This window comes from Falco cherrug, chromosome 8, assembly GCF_023634085.1.
Source record: "Falco cherrug isolate bFalChe1 chromosome 8, bFalChe1.pri, whole genome shotgun sequence".
NCBI lineage: Eukaryota > Metazoa > Chordata > Aves > Falconiformes > Falconidae > Falco > Falco cherrug.
In genome coordinates this window covers 6,639,171-6,654,200 of record NC_073704.1, presented here as the reverse complement: position 1 = coordinate 6,654,200, position 15,030 = coordinate 6,639,171, and the positions used below count along the sequence as shown (strand labels likewise).

At 46.0% G+C, this 15,030-nt stretch overlaps 1 protein-coding gene across 4 annotated transcripts in view; it reads right to left on the bottom strand.

The window, feature by feature from the left end:
* HDAC4 (histone deacetylase 4) overlaps nucleotides 1–14,598 on the bottom strand; it is a 267,127-nt gene extending 252,529 nt beyond the window's left edge. Inside the window, exon 1 of one of the 4 annotated variants that reach the window (XM_055717631.1) lies at nucleotides 14,443–14,598. The gene's annotated coding sequence lies outside the window, so the exon portion shown is untranslated. Of the gene's footprint in view, nucleotides 1–13,795; nucleotides 13,874–14,442 lie in introns of those variants that run through there. The other 3 variants (XM_055717628.1, XM_055717629.1, XM_055717630.1) reach the window with 3 other exon arrangements.
* Nucleotides 14,599–15,030: the final 432 nt, after the last annotated feature.

Genomic DNA, 15,030 nt, shown 5'->3' with positions numbered 1-15,030 from the left:
ATATTCCTTCCTGTAAGACATTCCTTTTTCAGGGTAGGAATCAAGCAAAGAAATTTAAACTTGCTTTCATCCCTCTTCAGCCATCTCTCTCCATTTTTAAAACACCATAGCCCAAACTTCAGGCTCTTTTTATTCACTCTTTTGGGGTTTAGGATTTTGCACCTTCGCATGCTCCTAAATATCCTCTTGAAACCTTCCCACTAACAGTTCTGCTACCACACCAGGAGGAATTCCTCAGCTTTCAAGATGACAAAGCCTCAAGTTGCACTGGGGGAGATTTAGATTGGATATTAGTAAACATTTCATCACCAAAAGGGTTGTCAAGCACTGGAACAGGCTGCCCAGGGAAGTGGTTGAGTCACCATCCTGGAGGTGTTTTTAAAAGACGCGTAGATGTGGCCCTTAGGGACGTGGTTCAGTGGTGGGCTTGGCAGTGCTGGGTTAAGGGTTGGACCTGATAATCTTAAAGGTCTCTTCTAACCTAAACAATTCCACGATTCTGGAAGCTGTCGTTACCCACCCAAAGCTCTGCTGTGCAGAATCTCCTTTTGCTTTATCACTTGCTACTTGGAATACTCTAAATTAAACGAACGGGAAGGAATACAAGATACTGCCAGAATCTTTGGTTGTGTTGTTTTTAAATGTTAATCTGGATGCGTCTTGTGTTACCATGAACACAATAATTAGTAAGTTACATTATGTCAAGAAAAAAGAAAATGGCCTGATAGCCAACACTAGCAACAACTGTGGCCCCTTTCTGTAAGAAGTCAGTGAAAATGCAAAGCTAGCTACGGTGCACTACAAAAGACAAATAACTCCTTTGGATTTTAGTCATCTCCGAAAATTTACATTTCAGCACCAGTTTTAAATTCAAGCAACAGTATGCAGCCAGTGCAAAGCAAACGTGACTCCCTGTTACCTCAAAACATTCTGCATGCAAAGCACACTCCAAGGCTGGGCCGGGGGGAAGGAGATTCTAAGAATTTTTTCCTGAAATGGAATGGAGAGATAAGATCAAGCAAAAAGGAACAGAGACGGCTGACATATCTTGATGCACAAAAGCCAGTAAATATGCAAATAGGCAGCCAGTAACAACTCCAATTCTTCTAAAATATATTGCATGAACGCAAGAGAGACAAGTCCAGCACAGAACTATACAGAACAGTTCCTTTTCACCAGAACAGCTTTATATCTCATTCAAGGAAATACTGAACAAAGGTTTCTATTCAGAAAATGTCACCACTTCGAATATCACAGCATTCATGAATACACAGTATGAATAACTTTGGACATTTACTTTTTAGGAGTCTAATTTGGAAGTACTATATAAAAGACTCTACATAAAGCTATAAACCACCCTGACAAAGCTGCATCAATTACCAGTTACAAACCCTTCCACAAACCAGGAAAGAGCTTGATGCCCTGAAGCCACAAACAGCAAATTTCACACAAGATGTCAGAGAGAGAAGAAAATACAGGCTGTATTGACCATGCACCCCTGAAGACAGATATTACAGTGCAAGATCTGAAGTTTACGTGACTTGATAGCAGATGATAAACTCAGGAGAGCCGTTTCAAAAAGGCAGTACTCTGACATCCATCCACTGTCCTTGAAGTTTTGAGAGAGACACCATGCAGAAATGTATAGATATGAAATATACGTGACTGATACATATATATATGAAATATATATATATAAACACCAGGGCCAAATAAAGCATTTTTTTTTATTTTCACTTCATTTTATCTGCCTACCACCTCTAAATCAGAGGCACAAGCTCAAAGGCCAGTTTTGGCTACAGCCCGAGACATGCATTTTGCACATTCATAAGCAAGAGCAAAAGCAGTTCTTCCCTACAATGGCAGGGGCTGAACTCGGCTTCAGTAACTTGTTTCAATCAACGAGCCTGTTTCCTAAAAAGGAGGGGGGGGGGGGGGGGGGGGGGGGAAGTACTCCAACTAGGACACCTGCTTGACAGCCCTTAGCTTCTCTTCTGAGACAAAGTATGCGGGGAAGTCAGCTACCTAACAAGCACAGTTGAACTTCAGCAACTGCCAGTACAAAAAATATGTACAGAAGCTAGTAAGATGTAAAAAAGGAAAAAAATCAGACCTTTCCAGGCTGAATAAGCCTCCCACATATGGCACAATACAACAGAAACAATTTATCCAGAAATGTAAGCCACTGCAGAGAGATTAAAGCAACCTACAACTCTCCAAAAGCAAGACCTTTAGCCAGCAGTGAGGATTCAGGTATTGCTACTTGCAGGAAACGATCTCTAGATCTCTCCATACCTGCGGTAAACATAACAGATAGCAATTTAACAAGAGATCGCTCAGCAAAACTCACAGCACTGAAGCTCTTGAAGAAAGGTTATGACAAAGCATGTTCGCTGGCAGGGAGGCTAAATGGAGACACAGCAAGGGTTTGTGAGGGTCTGCTCCAGGAGAGAAGAGCCACGCAAAGAGGAGGGGGAGAGAGACAAGCGATTGCAAAATGCCAGACCATGAAACACCCGTGCTCGATACGTGCTCTTTCCATCACAGCCACGCCAAGCACTGGGCACCTACTGCCCAGAAAGCACCCGGTGACGGGGCTTGCTGCCTTTCTCATTTAGTAGGCCTCCTGTAGCTGCAGGAAAACATCTGTACCTTTTCCTATGTTTGCTTGAATTTCACACCCACACTTGTTGGTTGGCTACAGCATATGCTCAGAATTCACTTAACCGTATTCAGAGGCTGTGATAATTTAGATTTTTGTTGCCAATGTTAAGAACAAGCCTCAGAGCTATACACTGAGGCCCCAGAATTTAAATACATGATAACACTGTAAATAAAAGGAAACAAATTCCTCAAGGAAAACCTTTTCGCATGCCAGATCAGTTCCCAATAGTAACTGCTCTGCTTTGACAAGAGATAAATATTTACAGTCTAAAACAGAGAACACCTTGTGCTGCAATACTATGAATGCAAGCCTCATCAGTCCCCAGTATACTTAAGAGGTTATTTTCTTTTTTTAAAAAAAAAGAAAAAACAACAATCTGAGTACTTAGAATCACACATATTAGTCTGCTCATTTACACCACCAAAACGAAAAACTGAAGGTAGTCACACAGAGAAATTGCCAAACATACTGAATCCAGAACAGATTTTCACAAAAGGAAACCTCATCCCCCAGGGAATGTAGACAGTTTACAGCAAAAGTCTAAATTATTGCCAAGAATATGCTGCTTTTTGCCTTTTTTTTTTTTTTTTTTTAATTTAGCCTAACTTGCTCCTCTTAAAAGTTGCTCTAGTGAATGCAGAGACTGAAGATTTTTCTTACTGGGGCAAAAAGACAACAAGGAGGATTGCATGTCCATATCAAACTCCTTGGACTGGGGGGATACCACACTGGGAATACCTTCAGAAGAGGGAGCAGAAGGCTCAGGCTCTAGTTCACTAGGCTATCTCTCAGCTTCCAGTGTGCCTCCCAACCTCCCGGCTTCATCAGCTCCTTCCAGCAAAGGAAAGAATGTGGGGAATGTCATTCATAATGGCACTTCGGAAGATCTAGGAATGGAAAGTTTACAATAACTGGATATCCTTCTCATGAGGAGGGGTGATAAGCCTCATGCAAAGAAGATGCTCACAATTCTAGCATTAGATGGCTACATCTCAAGTCGCTTCAGTTTTCTGGTACTTTAAACCAAGTAAATACCTAATTAAACACAAATGCTTTTTTTTTTTTTTTTTTAATACTGTCTGTACAATCCGAACTCAAATTTCTAACAGGACCTGCACAAGGACAGCCTGGTTTAGCTGTTACACTACAAGATTTCATATATGGGGTGTAATATTCCTCACTCCACTGCTGTTTGGGCTTTTACGGCACATATCCTTTGAAGTGTGGCAGTCCAGCCACTGGTAGGCTTATCGAATTGTTCAATGCCTATTTACAAGGCTCAGTTTTCTTCCTTCCTTCTCCTCTTACAATGGAATTATTACCTTGTGCAAAACTTTCCTCCTTTGACCTCATTCACGCCATGGTCAGCATTACTCTGTGATACCATCTCCACAATCAGTCAAGCATTCTGCCTTATGTTCTGTGCACAAGTTCTTCATTTGCTCCCCTGCACGTCGGTTTATTTTTAGACCAGCATTTTTATAGCAAAGACCAGAAGCAGCACACTTTCAGTGCCAAACTGAATTCAGCTGAGATTTCTAATACTGTTGATAACCGACGTAAGAACACTTGGGCCATAGAAATTGGTACTAACTACATGTCTGCCATCCAGAACCACTGTCAACCCCCGGGCACTCACTGCAGCACTCTCCCAGCTGCCCCACACCACCACCCCCAGGGTTACCAGTCAATTTGCGAAGATCAGCCCAATTCTGCCCAAAAGGGATTCATACCATTCACTTCTCCATTAAGAGAATGGATTGTGTTCTGTTTTTCACGTGTGTGCAAGCTTTCTGCACCGAGAAGGATTTGATCCCCACCCCTAAATGGAACACCAGCTATCATTACATTTGCAGTACCACGAATCAGACACAAGAATCAGATTTACTGGGTACCACCACCAATTGCTCTTTACAAAGCATAACCTAGTACAGGAAATATCAATATAAGATACCCACATACAGCCAGGGAGGTGAACAAGACCATGTAATCTATGTAAATCCACCCAATACCAGCATGGATCGCTCATAAAATTGCATAGTAAAAGTGTTTTTTATTTTCAGCGATTCACACGCTGAACAAGATTTCAACTTACAAGGCTGTCTTCTTCAAGGTATACTGTAACCAACAAAGCATTCAACACATACCACATGCAATCAGAGTAACTACCCTGATGTTCACTTCTAGTCCTCTCCCTCCCCTCCTCCTTTTGTCATGCTTCCAGGCTAAAAATCCTGCGAGAGGCAGTCTTCACTCACATGTATCCTTCAGCCTCCACCAGAGTCTGACAGCAGGTAACAGTTGGACGAAATAAGCAAATAAATTTTTCTCCCAACCAAACCATTGCCACCAGATTCAAACAGAAAATCAGTCTTGGGTAGGAGAAGTGCACAACAGAATCCATATGGAAAAGAGTTTATTTTAGGAGGCTCATTTACATCAAGTAGGTGAGGAAAAACTGAAATGCAAATGCAGATCATGGTAGCCAATTTCTGTTCCAATCCACTGGAAGGACTGGTTACTCAGCAAGATACCCAACACTAGATTCAAAACCACCTGGCTGCACATGGCCTCTTCATCTTGCCTTCCCTTCCTCTTCATCACAGAACGAAGACAAGACAAAATCTTGAGCATACTCACTACCACACACATCTGGGCCTTGCTTCCACTGAGTAAGAGCAGCTGCAACAGAATTAAACTTGGAGAACTTCAGTTAATTTGTGACTGTAACCACCAGCTACCTACAGCAGAGGTGACGTTTACAGAAATCCAGGAGTCAATTTGTTGACTAACAACAGAAAAGAGCAGCAACAGACTAGGCTTTCTGCTTTGCACATGGAGCAAGAAAGGGCTGTGTTTAGATCCTGCTAGCATTGTAGGGAGCCGTTTCTTTCACTGCCCCTGGAGATGCAATGGCAGCACAAACCATGCGCAGGAACTGCATCGTCTCCCTGGGAAGGCAGCAGGAAACTGCACCTTACTGCTTTCTCACCCTCTGCAGTTTTTTGACAGCGCCGTCATTCATCCCCTCCAACAAGTCCTCCACAAGAAACATGACCTGTATCTTCCCAGGTATTCCAGAAAGATGTCTATGCTTCCCTTTTCCCCAAATGGCCTAAGGAAAGCAGCCAGGCCTCCCAGCAGGGTGTGTTGTGCTGCAAGAGGCCAACCTCTGCATCACAGTCCAACTACCTTGGTCACACCAGGGCTGGGAGAAGTCCCCTCCCGACTCAGCCCAAAGCACTGGGTACAGCCATTTTATTTATTATTTTTTTTCAAAAGCCTTAGCTGGATGGACAAGCAACTCTCTTTTTGTTTGACGAAAGTTCCACCTATGCAATGCTCTAAAATATAACGTGGCCTGCAGGAAAGCTCAGTTTTGCCTAAATTCTCCTTCCAGGACCCCTCCTGCCTGACAGTCTGCATCACAGCTCTTTCCTTTCCGCTGGTCCTTGGGAATTAAATAATCTTTACACCCTTCATCGTTTGCAGTTTGAGCCACTCACTGCAGTCAAAGTCAAGGCCTCAAGGCCAAGAGCTCACCTTCCCTCTCATCCCATCTTCCAAATCAGCCGGTGTCCACAAATACCTACCCCACTGCCACTGTGTTTCCAGAGTAGACTCTTCCCTTCCCACTGCCCCGAGCTACCAACCTCTCAAGGTTAAAACTCGCGGACTATTCCATTTTTCAGAATCCTCATTGTTTTAAAGGTGTTAATAACGCAACTTTTCTTCACTTAACACTTCATTTTCACGCACATTATTTGAGCAGAAAAGCAAATGTCACTGCTCTACATTTTATATGAACCTGCAGCAAGAAAACAGGCACATTTTTTGCCCCCCCCCCCCCCTTTTTTTTTTTTTGTCTTTTTGCTCACTAGAAGAACTACCTGTATTTGCTATTTTAACAGAATCTGGGACAAACACTAACAAAAACTAGATAACTGTAGCTCCTGTGGGGAAAAATGTAACTCTCCTAATACTCCCAACAACACTCTCTTTCAAAATACTTCTTGGGAACAACATGCAACAGAATTAATTCATTGTTTCAGGCTTACATTCTGGATCCTTTTCTTGAAGCTATGCACACAAGATGGAAAGTTTTGCCAGCACAACACCAGAACTAACTTGAACGTTTTTCTACTGAGCACATGCAACATAAGCTGTTTTAGCATGTTAGGAAAACGCAACACAGTAGAAGTACGTTAACTGACTAGAGATAGCATTGTGAAAGACACAGGTTTCCATTGAAGTAAAATGAAAACTAAGGGGAACAGCGTAACGTGCTCTTCTACCTTTAATCTGAAGAGCAAATTTGAATAACTGCTTATTCAACATGAAATGTTCAAAGACATTAGTGCGGACGCAGCTGTGATGCTACACCTTGCCACCAGTGTCCTTGTGCGCAATCACAGAGAGGGCAGAGCAGCACCAGTTTGGGTAAGTACAGCACCCTGCTAAATCTTGCACACCATTACTAGTGACAGGTCAGTTATGAATAACTGCTATTTCTCAAATTTAAGCTAACGCTAATTATATCAGCAAACTAACGCTAACACGCGCGTTTGACAAATGAAATTCCATTTTACATAGAACAAGCCACAGTATACTAATGTTCACAGAATTTTACAGTAATTAAGTCTTACTGACAGACACCTCATTAAAGCACCAGTTCTTCAGAAAAATTAATAAAGTAAATTATTTCCTACATGTGAAATATCAAAATTTTTCACTATTCATAAAAGACGAATGGAGTTAAGTTCAATCGGATGTCAGTGTTCACCAGAATGAGTGACACACTTTAAAAGATCATTCAAAACAGCACATTGCTACGCTGCTAGCACCCAATTTGAGAGGTTAATCTCCCATACATCATTTTATCCTATGATTGCAAAAAAAAAAAAAAAAACTTGCACCACAATTCCTCATCCAAGAGCTTACTGCCTTGTTATAAAACATACAGACACACACATCCAGCAAAGGTTTACAGGAGATCAAACTCAAAAGAAAACAAGAGAGTAAACACAGGAACAAACCCAGACATGACAGCCAGATCGTGCCCAAGGCAGGGTCTTCAATTTGCCATTTCAGCAAGTCACATCTGCAACACGGACAGCTGAAAAACTTGCCAGATGGTTTCCTAGACATCATCATCTCATGGGCAACACACTGCCCGAGCAACACTGTCACCTCCTACGGACTTGTCTAAACTACTGTAACAATGCCCCAAAGAAAGGAGCTGTTCCTTCCTCAGACCGCGGATAAGCCACATTAGCGGCACACATGGCCTTCGGCTCCTCCCAACACCTCTCTGGTCCTCAACCAAACCAAATGGCTGTCTCAGAAGACTCTTTGGGTTAAAAAAAATAAAATAAAATAACAAAACCTAACCTTGACCAAACTAGAAAAAGGTTTCTTAGTAGCCCAAGATCCATTTTCAAACTGCAAATTCCTTCTTTTAAATATGTCCTGTATGAGAAACAAAGGTTTAATCATTTGATATGGACAGACAGCTAAGTATGCCCGCAATCTCAAGTCAACACACATTCCTCTGCGGTAGTAGACGGCAGTTTGAAGCACATTTTAATAAGTAATATCCAACCGGAAAACATGCAGGAAAAAAAATATGTTGATCAAGAAGTGCCTAGAGTAATGAATGCCATGGAAAAAAGGGCCAAATTTTTAGAGGAACACCAAGCTATAATTTCTTGCAAGGGGAAAACCACACAAGCTTTCCAAGAGATTTTATAGTCTTTTCCTAATTATTCCCTTTTTCAACATTATTATGCAACCTCTGTGTGCCTTCCTGCTTCTCTAGCCCGCTTTATTTCACCCATTCCCACCCCCCAACTTCTTCTATATTTTGTGAGGCAGCTCCTTTAACATGGCCAGAAATACAGCACATATTTGTCTCTTCTCTCAGTTTAAACTGCCCGAGTCTTTCCAGTGAAGAAGCATTGCCCAAAATCTGCTTGCTATTCAAGCAGTCCTGGCAATGACAAGCATCACTTCATGAATCATCTGTTATATATTGCCTTATCAACATGGTCCACTGCAGGATAAAGTAAACCTGGCCCGCTTCAGTTTTCTGCATAACACAATTAAAATGCAAGTGGCATTAATTACTAGAGCAGTCTGAAGAGTCCCCTCATCCAAGGAACTTGAATATAGAGACAATATATGTAAGAAACAATCTAAATCAAATCAAAATGCCAAGATGCATTTCCTCCCCCACCGCACATAGCTTTTACTTCAATATTTCAGAAGACTATTTACCCCTTTTTACTAGGTAAAAAAATTGCCACATTTCTAATTATTAAAGCAGACAGCTTTAGAGTTTCTGCTGTTTCTTAGCTTAAACAATTTGAGGCTAAACCACCTATTTTCATGGGGTTCCGTCCCCCCCCTTTAGAGGTCTGAGATCAGTAAGCAAGCTGAGGAGAACCAGCTTCCTTTTGTTGCTTTTGGATCATTGGTATGCTTCAACCTGGGAAACCTGGAAGCAAAGGTAAATGGAAAACAGAAGCTATCCATTAGGGAAGTGGACTCAAAACCGAAAAGCAATTTTGAATTCAGTGACAAGACACATCCTGTCAGCTTCTCTGTCCAGTAAAACACAATTTCACAAAAGCACAAGCTCAAAGGATTCCAGCAGGAGTCTGATAAAATTTACACCCAATGGCTGGTCTTGTAGACTAGGTAGCAGGAATGAAAAAGATTACAGAAAAGCAATGGGATAACTGGAAACAAGCTAAAGGTGAAATGGAGGAACAATGAAGTAGAAGATGACTCACCAAATAAACCAGCAAAAAGGGTCAAGAACACTTGGCAAATATTTAATGAATGTTGTTACGAGTGTCCAAATAACATGTTCAATTAATATTTCTTTGTGGTTTGTAACAGGCTTTGCCATTTGGAACAGGCTAGCAACAGATACTATTCAGCAAATAAACTCTTCTGGTAACGCATCTATGGTTGAGTACACACAGTAGTAAGACAAGTAAAAATACTGTCCCGAGCATTTGGGGTTTTATATTATACATACATACATATATATATATATACACACACACAACGCCAAGGAGTATTTATCTCCAGTAAACACAAATATATACAATGCCAAGGAGTGTAACACAAGCACTTCTTTAACTGGAAAAGGACACCAAAGTAGTGTTTCAACCCCAACATAAAGCTGGCACAGCTGGGCAGCGAGCATTCTGGCTTTCAAACCCTGAAGAGAGCATCACGTTAGCACACTCTCACACCACTTAACCCAGACAGACGCACACTACCCTTGAGGAAACACGAGGATGACTAGTTACTATGACCTTACAAAGATACGGCGCGGCATACAAGCAATCCAAAAGTCCCAGAAATGAAGATAGTAGTATTTCAGTGGAGCATGCACAATATTCAGCTGATCAAGAACACAAATGCCCTACATTAAACTGTCAGTTTGCCCTCCTTAAGGTAAGCCTGCGCAGTAACGTTTAAGAGACACTCAACATACTAACTTCTTCTAGCACGAGTTATTTGAGAAGCACATTTGTGAGCAAACCATTTTAAAAGCTCTTGCCTATTCTCAGCTTTGGAAGATGAAAGAAATTTCCCCTAGAATATTTAATCCTATCACATACTGTGTATTTGGTGGCAAGTTTTTGTCTCAACACTTTGTTTTAAATGTGTCTGGGCATGTTCATGTATAGAAAGTCTGCAGCTTCCTCAGATTTGAAACCTACGAGTGATCCTAGAGGACAAGTTTCAGGCAATGCACCAAGTTTCTGAATCACAGATACACCTTAAGATGGCTTTAAGAAATCTGTTCCCCAGAAAGCACAAAACTATTTCAAAAAGATTAAGAGTGCAATCTAATCCAAAATCATGGACTCCTGCTCAATTTTAACAAGCCCTACTCCTCGCCCTAGCAGTTCAGCATGTGATTTAAGGTTGAACACTTGAGATGAACGCCCCCTCTCCAGCAGTCCATAAACAGGCAGCTCCTATGCTTCCACCTCTGCCCATGGTAGAAGGCAAAGAAAAAAACAAGCACTCACCATAGGAGCAGAAAGTCACACTTGCTCAAGCTGCTGCTTTTGAGAAGTGTGCAAACCACAAGGCAGGCAAGCTACCTGCTTGTGGTGAAAGCAGAAAGACTTGACAGGTTGGACAGAGCTTCCTTCCAAAACCATCCATAACCTAGCACAGGTCCACGGGACCTGCAAAGCTTCTCAAATCCAGATACAACCCGGGTTTGGGAAACAGCATGGAGTTCAAGCCCCTGAACATTTGGGAACAACTCATTTCTTGGAGGACAACCCACCGCAGTCTGCATCCACCTAAATATTTTGTATCAGTTCCCATTACTGGGTAACTTCTTCAGAAGTTCGTAAATTTCAGGTGTCTGTAAATACATCACTCAGGGTTAGGGGGGGGAAAAAACAACAATTTGTTCTAAGTGTATTGTTGCTTTTTCCTTTTTTCTGCATTAATGGCTCACTGCCTGTGAAACACTTGACCAACACAAAGATCAACATAGGCAAGAACATAATTTGTTTTATTTTTTTTGCTAGTAAGTCTCCATCAAAAGGCAAGCAGTAAATGAAACTGACTTCCACTAAGGAGTTCACCTGCATCACACATTAGGACCTTGGTGTACTCAACCTGCTGTCTCGTAATCTGGGGCTTCTTGAGAACTTCTTCACTGCTTTCTCTCAGGGCTGACCACAAGTGCAGTAGCTCACACCTGCCAGTTTTCTTCTACTTCAGAATAGTCCATTGGAGATCAACTACATGAACACAGACTGCTCAACAAACATGTCCTCCCAAAGGAATAAAAGCTTTCATGCCATACATATGCTCTCCTTTCATGCCTCTATCCCATTAAGTAAATGACAAATTCCTCTGGTATTCTGAGGTAATTTTCAAAATGTATTTCACGCGTTTCCTAATCTGCCCGCTTTCTAAAGCCAAGTCCTGGAGCAAAACCAAAGAAATTATAAGATGGCAAAGTTACATTTTAAAGATTTAAACATTTTGGGATTTCTCCCACACACACACAAATTCAGACAACCAAGGACACAGCTTAATACCAGCAATGGAAATCTGTCAAATACACATGCTAAAACACGCCATCCAAATATGAAGAAATGTATATAATCCTGGAAAGCCATGTCTTACACATTTCACTTTATACAGAAAATCTGCAGTCGCTAAAACTTACTCTTTCTAACTGGGTGGCATTTTACATTTCCAAATGTAATTGAGTGAACATGTTGCCATGGTTACAGGAGGATTCTGCAATAACTTTGTTGCCTTGTAATTGCTGTATATTTGTATACAAGCAGCTGAGCTTTCTTAATTCAATGCCCTCGACTATTTCAGAAGCTGCGGAGCGGCAACAGCAGCTTTTAGGCTGAAAACTCCATACAGCAGTGGTGGAAACATCAGAAACGATTAAAACTCAGTGCCGCGACAGACCGCATTACACACACACACAAGAAAAAAAATAATAGAAACCTTGCCAAAAAACAGATTATTATATAAACTTCAGAGCTCCTTAGCTTTAAAAATGTTGCTGTTAAAAAAAGTCCAATTCAGATAATTAACTCCAGGTAGCTTTTGGCAACAAGCGAAAGCACTTTGACGGCAGCGAATACAGCACAAGTCCCAGTTATTGACAGTACATAATACCTGTAAATCAAAATGCGCTGGCAAGGAGATTATTCACTCAACGGTGAAATTCACTGTAGCACAGAGGACCAAAATAATACTTGCTCCATCTCTTCAGTCTCAAATTAGCATTATGAAGACAACAGAACACAGCTGTTAGGAACAAGCACGAAATAAAGCTGCCTGTTGAGGAGAAATGGAGAACACTGGAGAGCGCCCATACCCCCAGCTCCGCCACCCTGAGCTGCACACCCCATCCCAGATTTGCAAGCCATTTTCACATCCTGAATCCACCCACACCTTCCCAACACAGATCCCACTTCTCAGGAACATTTTTAGACCTGTAATCCATTCTGGAATATCAGGCGAGCCTGTAAAATGAAATCCGCTCTTATGGCCAGAAAACAAGCGGTTGCAGCGACAAGCCTAATTTATGCAAATCTCCCAAAGCAGGCTACCGACAAGCAAACAACTAAAAATAATAAAATAAAAAACAAAAACCACCCAAACCTTCCACTATCGTGAAACGCGTGCACACAGCAATTACGCAAGTGTTTTGAATAAAGGGCAGGTTTACTTCCCTTTCAGTGGTACGCTGCACCACGCTATAAAGTCCGATAATTGCTGTGTAAATACGTTTGCTCGCTGGAGCTGTCACGCTGGGTTGGCCACGCCACAGACCCCCAGCAGCCCACCGTGGCGGGGCCGGGGCTGGCACAGCATCTGCCCTGATAAATTCCTGCAGCAAAACCCACACAACTGCTCAGCAACACCTCCCTGCGCGCTCCTCCGAACGCCCGGTAGGATTTATTTTTATTATTCTTATTATTTGGGGTGGGGGGGTGGGGGGGGGGGTGTTGAATTCAGCGTTGCACTTCGCGTTTCGGAGCGGCACTGGCACTTTGCTGACGCCCCCCCTCCCCAAGGCGTGTGCCGGGGACGCCGCAGGCTGTGCCGGGGACGGAGCCCGGCTCGGCTCGGACCTGTCATCTCCCCTCACAGCCCGCGGCACCTCGGGACTGCCGAAAAGCGCCTGATGCTGAGGGGAACACCTCCCGGCTTTCCCAAGGAAAGCCGGTTTGAGGGATATTTTTTGGTTTTTAAGGGGTTAGGGCCCCGGGGGTCGCGGCCACCCCCGTGGCCCAGCCCGGGAGCTGCTGCCCCGCCAGGCAGCCCCGGGCCCGGCGCGAAGCGCGATCGGCGGGGCCGCGGGCGGAGCCGGCCCCGGCAGAAACTTTCCCCAAGTCCCGCGTTATTCCCGGGGCGGGATAAGGGGGCAAAGCACCGACCCCGGGCCGCGGCCCGCTCGGCGCCGCAGGGCCCCGCCGCGGGCGTCGCCCCCGCCGCAGGGCCGCCGCGCCCGCCCCGCCGCCCCGGCCAGCACCCGCGCCCCGTCGCCCCCGGGCCCACGCCCCGGCCACAGCCCGGGCGGCCGGCCCGGCCCCCGCCCGCGGCACTCACCGCTGCCCGCATCGCTCCCCGCCGAGCCCCGCGCAGCACCGAGGCGGCGGCAGCGGCGGCGCTGCTCGCGGGGGGGGGGGGGGGGGGGGGGGAGGGGGGGGAAAGGAGGAGTCGCGGCCGCCCGGGAGGGGAGGGAAAGGGCGGGTCCAGCGAGGGAGGGGGCGTGCCTTTCAACAGCGCTAGCCCCACCCGCCTCATTCACAAAAACGCGAGCGGCGGGGAGGCCCGGCGCTCTGAATGGGCCGGAGCGCTGCCCGTCACGCCCCTCCCACCCCGCCCACCGCGCCGCTGCGCCCATGCCGAGCGATGGCGCTCCCCGGCCCCGCCCCGCCAAGCGGCGCCGACCAATCAGCGCGCGGCAGGAGCCGCCGAGTGGCTCAAATCCACCCGCCACTGCCGCACCGGCAGATCCCATTGGCGCTAGGAGCTGCCCATCACCTTTCCCCCTCCGGAACGCTGCGCGCTTCACGGCTGGAAGAGAGGAAAAAACAGCCGTGCGGCCGCTTAAGGCCCCGGCGGCCGGGAGCGGCCTTGCCGCGGTTAAAAGCCGGCGGGCAGAAAAGCGCCCGGCCTTAAAGGGGCCGCGTCGAGGCGCGACGGCGGGGGCGGCGCGGAGCGGGGGGGGCGGCGGGGCGCCGCGTACTGACCTAGGCGGCGGCGGGCGAGGCGGGGAGGCTGTGCGGCGATGGCCCCGGCGCGGACACCGTGGCGCGCGCGCCACCAACGGACTCAGCCCGTGATGGGATCCGCCATCTTGGAATTTTTAGATGGAGAGTCACGTGGTGCGACCATTTTTCCCTCCGGCCAATCAGGAAGCGCGGTTTATTTATAGCCACAGCTCCCTTTTTTCTCTCACTCCCCCCCCCCCCCCCTCCTTCCCGCGGGGGGGGAGGAAGGGAAGCAATCAGGCCCCGCCCCAGCCCACTGGCCCCGCCCCGGCCCACTGGCCCCGCCCCGTGGCGCGCGGCCCGTCGCCTAGGTGACGGCGCGGCCCTGGGGGTCGGGCCGGTGTCCGCCATGTCGGCGCTGGGCCCGCAGCCCCTCAGCCCGGGCCGGGGTAGGCCGGGGACGGGGAGCGGGCTGGAAGCCTGGAGTTTGGGCCTCCGAGGCCGGCTGCCTCCGGCCCCCTCAGGCTCGGAGTCCCCGGGCAGGCAGGGACCCTTCACTGGCAGCACAGCACCCGCACCTCGCCTCTGCTCGAGGGGCAGCCTGTGGAGCAGCTGAAGGGCAGCCAA